The sequence below is a fragment of the Mus caroli genome, unplaced genomic scaffold, assembly GCF_978045245.1.
Source record: "Mus caroli unplaced genomic scaffold, Mus_caroli_1 scaffold_8, whole genome shotgun sequence".
Lineage (NCBI taxonomy): Eukaryota > Metazoa > Chordata > Mammalia > Rodentia > Muridae > Mus > Mus caroli.
Genome location: NW_028227263.1, coordinates 85,378,682 through 85,390,357, shown reverse-complemented (window position 1 = coordinate 85,390,357; position 11,676 = coordinate 85,378,682). Strand labels below are relative to the sequence as shown.

The 11,676-nt window shown below is 39.3% G+C and overlaps 1 long non-coding RNA gene across 2 annotated transcripts in view; it reads right to left on the bottom strand.

The window, feature by feature from the left end:
* Positions 1–10,146: 10,146 nt before the first annotated feature.
* The window catches only part of LOC115031483 (uncharacterized), a 186,088-nt gene continuing 184,558 nt past the window's right edge, over positions 10,147–11,676 (bottom strand). For both annotated transcript variants that reach the window (XR_015047739.1, XR_003837100.2), the window contains exon 6: positions 10,147–10,894. This is a non-coding gene — a long non-coding RNA (uncharacterized LOC115031483). The remainder of the gene's footprint in view (positions 10,895–11,676) is intronic.

Here is an 11,676-nt window from a genome sequence, read left to right as displayed (position 1 = left end):
CCAGCTTCTCATCTTTTAGCTTGCACCCCTTTGACAGTGAAGCTAAGCAAAATTTGGAGTTGCCCCCCTGCCAGACAACCATCAGAAGGTCTTCTTTTGACACCTTTCATTTTTCTTTCCCCATGACTGATGTTTCACACCCCTAAAAAGCATGATATTGTTCTCGGTCCCTATACTTGACAGTTCCTTCCTAACCCCACCCCATCCCCGGGACATATACTAAAATCTTCCATCTATACTTTGGGTAAGAATTTCCTAAAGTCTGTTAATTGTGAGGACATGAGTTAACAGCCAGCTGACACAAATCAAAAGACAAATCTGGGAACAGGGTTTCCCAAGTTGTTTCTTCTTACAGGCTAGTTAGGCACAGTGCTCAGTCTCAGGATTTCCAGTTACCCAGGTCAGGTCAAAAGTCTGATGTGAGTTAGGGACTGCAGTATATACAGTTAAGAAAAACAGTTGGCTCAGGACAGGGTTAATTTAACTTGAGAGGATTGGTGCAATTTAGAACTCTTAATTCCAGCAGTGACAGAGGAATCTGTATATCTTCCTCTGGAGCCTCTAGGGAGAGGGGATCAGCTGGTTTGGAATGAGTGTAGTGCACCCAGACAGCAATACCCTCAACTTTAATGGTAGTTGGACTGATCAGCAGCATGACAAAAAATCCTTTCCACCTGGGCTCCAGCATATCATGGGGAAATTTCTTCACGTATACCCAGTCTCCTGGTTCAAACTTGTGTGGTTCTGGAACTAGGCCTGCTTCATAGAGGACACACAGTTTAGGCCAAACATACTCATGAGCTCACTGGTTTGCTCTGACCTTAGTTACTAGTTTATCATTTTCCAGTTCTGCAATAGCTGCTGACTGAAGATTAGATACACTGGGGCAGGGACAGCATATATAATTTCAAAGGGGGCTCCTCATCTGGCAAGGAGAACTTCTTGCCTGATATAGGAAAAACGGAAGGAGCATCATGCAGTCCACAGCAGTCTCTAGGCCAATTTAGTTAAGGTCTCTTTTTATGTTTTTTTTTTTTTTTTCTGCCAGGAACTTTGGGGTTGATATGTACAATATAATTTCCAATCTGCCCCTATGAAGTTTGCTACATCCTGACTTATCTTGGACACAAATGCTGGTTCATTGTCTGCCCATATCATATGAGGGAATCTATATCTGAGTAAGATATCCTCCAGCAACTTTTTAGCTACTACCTTCACAGTCTCTGTCTTTGTTGGAAGTTTCTGTTCATCCAGAGAAAATGCCACAAATACCAGCAGATACTTATATCTATATCTTCCCTGCTTTCTCTCTGTAAAATCAATTTTCCCAGTAGGCCTCTGCTCTCTTTGAGGTCAAAGTCAGGAATTTGAATGTTTGGATATTGCTGAGAGTATTGTTCAGCTAGAAAGCTTTAAAGTTTGTCACTATATCCTCAAGAGTACTTTGTATATCCTTGAAAGACATCTTCTTCAAATGTCTAATTGTGTTTGTCATTCATTTTATATACATGTGAATGACTCTGGATATTTCTGACAAAAGTTTTTGTTAAAATGTTAGGTAATATTAACTTACCTTCAGTAGATCTCCACCAGCCCAATTAATATTTTTTTTCTGTATGTATCAGTTACTCTGGGTAGTTCAGGTAGGACAGTGGCCGATCTAGAGATGACTGTTTCCTTTAAAGCTGTCTCCATTGAAGCCTGTCTGCCAGGTTGTTAACTCTAAAAATTGGTTCCCTTTTGGTGTCCTGTAGAATTTTATCTTTATTTTGACAATTCTCCCATCTGCTGTTAGGAGCCCTCCTTCCTGGTAAATGGCTTCATGCACATAAGCAGTCTAAGTGTATATGTAGATATCCCTGGAGATGTTAACAACAAGCCCTTTTAACATGATGAGGGCCTGTGTTAATGTTATTATCTTGGCCCTTTGAGGTAAAGTTCATGGGGGAAGAGACTGAGTCCAGATTACCTCCATTTCTGTAGTCACCACTGCCCCAGCTCTCCTCTGACCCTCATGGATGAAGCTGCTTCTGTCCATAAACCAGGTATGCTCTGTCTCTGACAAAGGAATATTTCTCAATTCAGGTCAGGTACTGTGTATCTAGGTCAAAACTATGTCACATTGATGGAATAGACAGTCCAAGTCAGGATCAGGTTGGAAAGTTGCAGGGTTCAGGAAAACAGGCAACTAGAAAATAACTGGGCCAGTGCTGATTAGTAAAGTCTGATAATGAATCATGTAGGCATTACTGAGCCATAAATAAAAAGGCTGCTTTAGTACCCTTTAATTACATGGGGCTAGTCACAATCACATTCTGTCCCAAAGTTAAATTATCTGTATCTTTGACCAATGTAATGTAGCTACAATAATAAGCATGCAAGGTGGCCATCCTGCTGCTACTTGGTCCAGTTTCTTTGACAATAAGCCTCCCATAGTTTCTACAGTATTAGAATTTGTAAGACATCTTTAGTTACCCCTCTTCCAGCCATCTATTGAAGCTTAGAATTTCCTTTCTCTTGAATCAGAGGCTTTATTGGCTAGGAGAACTCTAACCAAATCTCTATTCAATGCCTTTCCTGTCTTAATCTTTACTCTTCTGTACTCTCGGGAACTTTCACTAGATTCCTCAATGATTTTTTTTCTTAATCTTTCTTGAATCTGTAGTTTCTTCCTAATGTCTGGCACTCACTAATTGATGAAAGCCATGGCAACCTTACTAGAATTCTCTGTTTTCTCAGGGTCTATGTGTGCATAGCCTTACACATATAGTCTTTATGACATGTTCAAGAAATGCCGCTGGATTTTTATCAATGTCCTGTCTAATATCATATCTACACCTTGGCCAAATTATTATTGAGACCTGATAAAAGAGCCTGGTGGTAAATCTGGAGATATTCTTTACCTTCCACCATGCTGAGTCCCAATCTGGGTAGCTTCCCTATGGGGCCTAGAGTCAGTTTCATGTCCTGTTTGTGGTGAAAAGAACTTGTAAGAGCTCTGAGGGTTAAGTATCTGCACTGAGCGTCATAAGGCACATAGATAATTGTTGTTGCTTCTCAAGGGCTCAGTGTGGCAGAATAGTGTCAGTGAGGACCATCTCTTTATAACTCAGAGACAATATCTGTTCAGACAGGGAGCAAGCACTTCTTCAGGCAAGAGAAATAGCCATTTACTGAACAAAATGAGGGACCAGGAATCTGTTGCAAGCTCTGGTGAGGGATACATCTCCCCACTTGGGGGCCTTTACTGTCCAGTCTGTCCAGGTGTTGGACCCTTCTCACTGGAAATTCACTTCTAAACTCAGGAAAAGCCTGGTTAGGGCCATAGGAGGTCCCAGCCTTAGAATTTCTATGGCTTCCTGGATGCCAGTGTGCAGTGTGCAGTGTGCATTCAGAAGAGGGAGAGAGGACAACTGTGATAAGACTGTGTGAGCTGTAAAACATCGAGCTGGTCCTGGGGGGGGGGAGGGAATCACCAAGTTATTTCTGAGAATTGAACTCAGCTTCTCTAGAAGAGAGGTCAACCTCTGAGCCATCTCCAGCTTTAACGCTGATGCCACCAAGAAGGATGGAACTGGCTGTGGGGCTCCAGTCTGCTCAGCTCGTGTTGCTTCTTGTCACTTTGAGACCATTCCTGATGACAAAGAAGTCTCAGCAGGGAGAAAGAGGTAAGACTTTTGAAACACTTTATTTTCTACTGCTGACACCCTGGGGAGATAAAAGGTCCCCATCTAGTGGCCATGCAGTATCAAAAGATAGACACTCCGAGTTGTTATAAGTGGTCCTTAGCCCTAATTTCCTTAAAATAAGTCAGAATAAGATTAATGTGAGAAACAGTCTGTCCCATGGCATCCTGTCACAGTCTAATACAAGTAACAACCAAACAACACAAGGAACAGAATAGGCAAAAAATAGCCACTCAAAGACTGAAAACAAAAATTATTCCAAAGTTTCAGACTCACAGATTCCCATTTCAGAAACTGAAAGCAACTGACAATGGAGCTCTCTTCTTCCCAAAATTCTTCTAACTGACAGGTGGGTACCTCATCCACATTGGACCTGGGGCCAGTAAATTCGTCCTGACCCCTGCAATTGTGACCACCAAGCACATTTAGCCTTAAGCACTTCTTGCCACTCATACAGACACCTCAAGGCTTAAAAAAAAAAGCAATAACATAGACAATACATAAAGTGACAGACACTTACCTGGCCAGTGCCAGACCCTCTGGGTTAGGGGTCCTGGAAATTTGGATGATGCCAGCTAATGCACCAAATATTGTACCCAGATTGTAAAAATCTCAAAGAGACCACTAGGAATCACATGAGGGACTTTATTCAAGATCAAGCTTGGGCCACCAACCTTCCTGATGGTGAGTGAACTGCCATGTCTAAGTGAAGGGGGTTTATATAGGAAAAATGCAAAATTGGGGTTTATAAGCTTTGGCATTACGTGAGAGGGTAAAGGAATGCTGACCTTTAAACGTGAAAACATTTGTTGAGACAGCTGGGCTGAACCAAGCAGCTGGAAAGGGATCTCTGACCTGAGAAAAGTAATTTGTGCTATCATAAGTTGGTGTATATTTTCAAATGGCCACAGCTATATGGAAACAGTTAATTACCTCATGGCCAAAAAGTGGGGCACTAATCTTATTCAAGCATGTTTGGTTAGTTATTTTTTTCCTCAAGAACAAGAGAAAACTGAACCAGGGAGGCTGGGATATGTACTCCCAAAGTCAGCATCAACTGCATCCCTGGTGGGAGGAGGTCATAGAGCTAGCTGCTTTGGCTCCACAAGGTCAATAGAGTGCAGGACTTGATGTGCAGGTTTCCCATATCTCTTCAGTAGTATTTGTATGTGTTAGTTACATCAAGATTTTTCAGACATTCCATGGTGGTATGTGGAAGAAATTTGCTGCCATAACATTTCTCAAAGTGTCTGACCTAAGATTGAGAAAATTCAGAAATTCCCTTGCCCTGTCACAAGCTGAAGCTTGAATCTTATATCTTCTTTGCAGAAGGCACAGCCCTGCATGTCTAAGGCAAGGAATGGACACCAACAGCTGACACCTGCATTTTACATGTGGTGGCATTCCCTGTACAGGAACTAGTGGCCAAGGAATCAGAACATGGAGGCTCTGAAACAAACAAGCACTCTCCTTGCAGCCTTCCACAGGCTCCATTTCCTGACAGATACAGAAACAGTCTGCCTTGTTTTATTACCATACAGTCCAGCTTTGGTTATAGCCAGGACCACATAAGTCCTAGATTATAGCCAGAAGACTAAACAAATCCTTCCCTGTTGACAAATTTATTTGCTCTCTGTGCTTCTGACTGATAGAGTACATGTATTCAAATAAGGAATGAAATGAGATCCAATCAGGAGAGATATCTCATATCTAGGCATGGACAGCAAAGCCTGCAGTAAACTTGGAGATTTCCATCAGTTCTGCTGATTCATACCTCATATCCTCCTCCCTGGGTTCCAGGAGGAAGTAGAAAAATTGAAAGTGGGTGGCAATAAAAAATGTCTTTACCTTCTTCTCTCTACACTGACCAACAGTAAAACAAATCAGTGGAACCTTGGTAGTGGTTCTATTTCTGCCTCCTTCTGCTTAGCTTTAAGTTATTTGCCAGAGATGCTGTTACTTTTTGAGGCACTTACTGTGTTTCTTATCTTGTAATTTTTTCTGCCTAATGTCCAGTTGTGATGTGCTTTTGTCTCCTTTTCCACTCCAACTGTTCTATACTCTGTGTATAGTCTTTCCTTGAAAATATGTTCCTTTGTGCCTCAACAAAGCATTGTTTTAATACCAAGTTTAATATTCTGCCCATGTCCTACCCCACGTGTACTCAGTTTGTATGAAAAGCTGCTTTGTCCCAGAAATCTGAAAAATATTACATTCAACTCACTGCTGAAAATAATCTTAACATGCTCTGATAATTCACATCAAAATATGGTATATGTGGAACATTTAATGTGTGAGGATGTTTTCTATTTTTATTGGGTATTTTCTTTATTTACATTTCAAATATTATCCCCTTTCCCAGATTCCCACCAGAAATCCACTGTCAAATCTCACCTCCCACTGCTTCGACAAGGGTGTTCCCTGACACACCCATCTACCCAGTTCTGCCTCCCCACCATGGCATTCCCCTACATTGAGCCTTTTCATTGCTAAGGGGTGTCTCCTCCCATTGATGCCTGACAAGTCCTTCCTCTGCTACCTATGAGGCTGGAGGCAGAGGTCCCTCCATGTGTACTCTTTGGTTAGAGGTTTAGTCCCTGGGAGCACTGGGACATCTGGTTGGTTGATACTGTTGTTCTTCCCATGGTGTTGCCCACCACTTTCAATTCCTTACTTAGTGGTTTTAAAGAGGTCATGACATTTTCTGATGCATTTAAAGCTGTAATGTGATATCTACTGTCAGGAATGTATTAGTCAAAGTAATACAGTATTATAAATATCCATGATATATGATACAGACCTGATTTCTAAAGACACAATGACAATAACATAGAATCTTAGGACTCCAGGTATCCCAGGTATAATGTCACAATGAAAATTACTGTGACAATTTCTTAATTTACATGGTGTGATACTAAGTTGGAGATAATTAGGACATGATGTTTTGACTACCCTAAAGGTCTCAAGACTGCTGAGCTGTTATGTAGCAAAGAACAGATTTGGAAGATAAAACAGGCAAGAAAATCTAGTATACTACAAAAACAATAACAGAATAAACAGGGGTTGCACTGTTGAATAACTTTTGCCATTAATGGTAACATGCTACCATCAACACTGTCCCAAGATTGATAGGGTTCTGGATATGGTAATATTGGTAGTATTTGTGTCTGTTAGATACGACTGATTTTTTTTTTTGACTCTAAGGTGGTATGTTGAGAACATTTGCTGGCATAGCAGTTCTCATAGTGGCTGATCTAAGAATATAAAAATGTCAGAAAATTCCTAGTCTTTGTCAAAAGCTGTTGATTGAATCTTATAACTTCTTTGCAGAAGACACAGCCCTCTATGACTAAGACAAGGAAGTCAAACTTCAAAGTAGAGGCCTGAAATGCTGTACAAAATAGGGAGCTAAGCAATCAGTGCATGGAGACTCTGACATGAACAAGCACAGTCTTTGGAGATTTCCACATGCTCTGTCTGATGACAGTGACACAAGGACTCTCCTTTTTCTTTAGCACCATTCAGTCTTGCTTTGGGTATATCCAGGACCAGATAAGACTTGGAGTAGAGCCAGAATCCTGACAGATCAAATCCTTTTTAGCAGATAAATTTATTTGCTCTCCTTGCTTTTGACTTGGCTGGGAGGAAAACTGTTTTTTACATTCATCTCTCTACAGTGACCAACAGAATAAGAAGTCACTGGGCCATTAGAGCTATTCATATTTCTATCTTCTTCATCCTAAATCCAAGCAGCTTGCCAGAGAAGCTCTGTTTTTTTGTTTGTTTGTTTGTTTTCGGTTTTTTTTTTACTCAAAATACTGGGACTCTCATCTATCAACTTTTGCTGCCTGCTAATTACTTGGCAGGTGCTTGTGTCTTCTTCACCAATTGCTTCTCTTGTATGCTCTGATTATAGACTTTCCTAGAAAAATAATATCTAATAATGTATTCATAAAAAAGTTGTTGTACTTATAGTGTCATATTCTGTCCATTCCCTGCTCCACACATATTCAGGTTCAGTTTACCTGAAATGCTAGAGTGCCTCATATAATTGCACAATATTATGTAGAATTGAATGCTGAAAATGATATTTATGTGCTTGAGATTATTCTCAACAAAACATGATGTGTTTGGAATAATTAATGTGTTGTTATAAAGGGGTCAGGACATTTTTTGTGACATTTACAATTGTAAGGTGTTTAAGATTGTCAGGAATATCTTAACCAAATTAGGACAGTTTCACAAATATCCAGATAATACCAGAGACATAAAGAGAAAATACAAATAACCAGAAAAACACAGGTCTAGAGGTATCTACTAATACAAGGTCACACTGAAAAGTACTGTGTTCATTTTCTTCTTGTATATGCTCTAATACAAAGGTGGAGATCATCAAAATATGATATATTTATTTCCATAAAGGGGTTATAGCCCCCTAAGCAGTTACTTAGCACAAAAATGACTTTGAAAAGCATTCATCTAATAATTAAAATAATAATAATAACAGTATATACTATGTGTGTATCAATGGATGTCTTTTGCCATTAATGGAAACCGATTACAAGCATAACTATCCAAAGATTGCTTTGATTCTGGGTATGGTACGGTCTGACTCTGGATTTTTCAGAGAATTCATGGTGGTATATTGCAGACATTTGCTGTCACAGCATTTCTCACAGTGTCTGACCTAAGGTTGTGAAAATGTCAAAAATCCTCTAGTCTCTGTAAAAATCTAAGATTGTGTCTTGTATATTCTTGAAGAAGACACAGCCCAGCATGACTGAATAAAGGAATGGACTCCAAAAGCTGATACCTGAATTTCATATGTGGTGACAGTAACTGTACAGGAGTGTGTGGACAAGGAATCAGAGCATGGAGGCATGAAATAAAACAGCACTGTCCCTGCAGCTTTCCACTGTTTTTTTTCTCCTGTCAGTTACAGAAGCACTCTCCCTTCTCTTTAGCAACATACAGTCTGACTTTGGTTACATCTAGGACAGATAAGTTCTGGAATATAGCCTGCAGTTTGAAAGTTCAAATCCAAGGGGGAATGCCAGAGTGTGAAGGTAGCAGTGTGTGAGTGGGTGCTTGGGGGCCCACCCCAGTAGAGGCAAGGTGAGGAGGTGGGATTGGGGGTTTCCAGGGGGGAGACCTGCAATAGGGATACCATTTGAACTGTAAATTAAAAATAAGCCAGAAAAAGAAAATAAAAATTCCCAGAACATAGCTAACAGCTTCACTGATAAAATCTATCCTTGCAGACAAATTTATTTGCTATTCTTGTTTATTATTTATTGAGAATGTGCATTCAAGTTGAGAATGGAAACAGGTCCAATCAGTATATATCTTATATTTAGGTGTGGACTTCAAAACCATCTATAATATTGGAGATCACCATCAGTCTGCTGATTCATTTCTTGTCCTCCTCCCTAATTGTCCGTATGGAAGAAGAAAAGTCAAAAGTGAGTGGCAGAAAAACTGTTTTTAAGTACTTCTATCTACAATGACCAAGAGAAAAACCAAGTCAGTGAAATCATGGAGCTGTTCCTACATCTACTTTGCCTAGATCCAAGCCATTTTCCAAAGAGGTTCTGTTTTTTTTTTTTTTTTTTTTTTTTTTTTGTTTTGTTTTTTTTTTTTGGTTTTTTTTTTTTTTTTTTTACCAATAGCAGGATTTCTGTGTCTCCTGCACCCCTCACTTCTTTTGTAAACTCTGATTATAAAATTTCTTAGGAAATATAATACCTAATATTGTAACCATAAGAGAGCTGTTAGAATTAAAGTGCCATATTCTGCTCATGGTGTTCTCCAAGCATACTCAGTTTGTAAGAAATGCTGGAGTGTCTCATACAATTCAACAATATTTGGTGGAATTCAGTGTTGAAAGCAATATTTATATGATGTGAATTTCACAACAAAGCATGGTGCATTTGGTACAATCAATGTGGTTGTAAAGGAGCATTATATTATCTGGTGAATATAAACTTATAAGTTGTTTAAGACTGTCAGGAATAAAGCCGGGCATGGTGGTGCACGCCTATAATCTCAGCACTCCAGGAGGCAGAGGTAGGTGGATTTCTGAGTTCGAGGCCAGCCTGGTCTACAAAGTGACTTCCAGGACAGCCAGGGAAACCCTATCTTGAAAAACCAAAAAAAAAAAAAAAAAAAAAAAAGACTGTCAGGAATATATATCATCAACACAGCAAGACAGTTTCATATATATACAGGTTATATTACAAAGTATAGATCTCTAAAGACAGAATGCAAATAAGCAGAAAAGCATAGGTCTAGAGGTATTCACTAGTACAAGGTAACAGTGAAAATAACTGTCCATTTTCTCCTGTTACATGTTGCAATACCAAGGTGTAGATAAGCAAAATATAATATAGTCATTACCGTAAAGGGTCATGATCCCTTGAACTGTTATTTAGCAAAAAACTGACTTGGAAAAATGACCACCTAGACAATCTAGTAAATTAAAACAATAATAACATGATAAATTGTGGTTGTATCTAAAAATGCCCCTTGCCATTAATGCCAACAGGGTATTATCACTGTATGAAGAGTAATTTGATTCTGGGTACTGTATGATCTAACTATGGCTTTTTCAGAGGTTTCATGGTGGTTAATTGATGGTATTTCCTGCTACAGTTGTTCTCACAGGAGCCAACAAAAATATCTGAATATGTCAGATATTCCCTAGTCTGTGTCATAAGCTGAAGCTTGAACCTTGTATCTTCTTTGAAGAAGACACAAACATTCATGACTGATAAAAGTAAATCACACTTCAAATCAGATACCTGAATTTCCTATAGGGTGACAGCTACTATAAAAACTTGGAGCTAAGCAATCAGTGCATGGAGACTCTGAATAAATGAGCACAGGCTTTCCAGCTTTCCACTGGCTGTGTCTGCTGACAGTGACACAGCACTCTCCCTTCTCTTTAGCACCATTCAGTCTGGCAGTGGTTATATCCAGGACTAGATAAGTCCTGGAGAATCACCAGCAGCCTGACTGATCAAATCTTCCCCTCCAGATAAGTTTATTTGCTCTTCTTGCTTCTGATTGATGGAGAAGGTGTATTCAAATAGAGAATGGAGTCAGATCCAATCAGGAGAGAGATCACATATCTAGACATGGATATCAGATCCTTGGAGATCACGATCAGTGCAGCTGATTCATTCTTCAGTCTCTCCACTCTGGGTTACCTGAAGGAAGCAGAAAAATTGATAGTTGATGGGGGTGGGGAAGCTATTTTTACATTCTTCTTACTGTATTATTCAACAGAAAAATAAGTCAGTGGAACCTTTGAGCTCTTTCTATGTCTAGCTTCTTCTATCTAGATCCACACTCCTTGCCAGAGGTCCTCTGTTTCCTTTGACTCATTATGATTGTGACTATTCTCTTAATCTTTTTTGCCTACTGAATAATTGTGATGTGCGTGAATCTAAATCCCTGAATGCTTCTGTTGAGGGTTCTGATTATAGTTTTCCTAGTACAATAATGATTTATAGTGTATCCTCAAAGAGAATCCTAAGTTTGAAATCCTGCCCGTGCCCTGCTCCCCAAGTCCTCAGTTTGCATGAAAAGCTGAAGTGTATCAAAAATCTGAACAACATTAAATGAAATTCAGTGTAGAAAACACTGTTTATATGCTGTGATTATCTAAAACAAAACATTGTATGTAGGAAAATATAATGTGTGGTTTGATAGGGGCCATGACATTTTCTCATGCATATACAGATTAATGTGATTTCTACTGCCAGCAATGAATTATACAAAATAATACATTTTCATGAATATACAGACTATATGACAGAAACCTGATCTCTAAACACAGAATAAAAATAACATGAAATTTTAGGACTCGAGATATCCACAAGTACAAGATGTATTTGTATGTATGTACTGTATCCATTTCTTCCTTTATATTGTGTTTTAACCAGTTGGAGATGATCTGGACATTATCTATTGATTTCTGTAAAGGGCC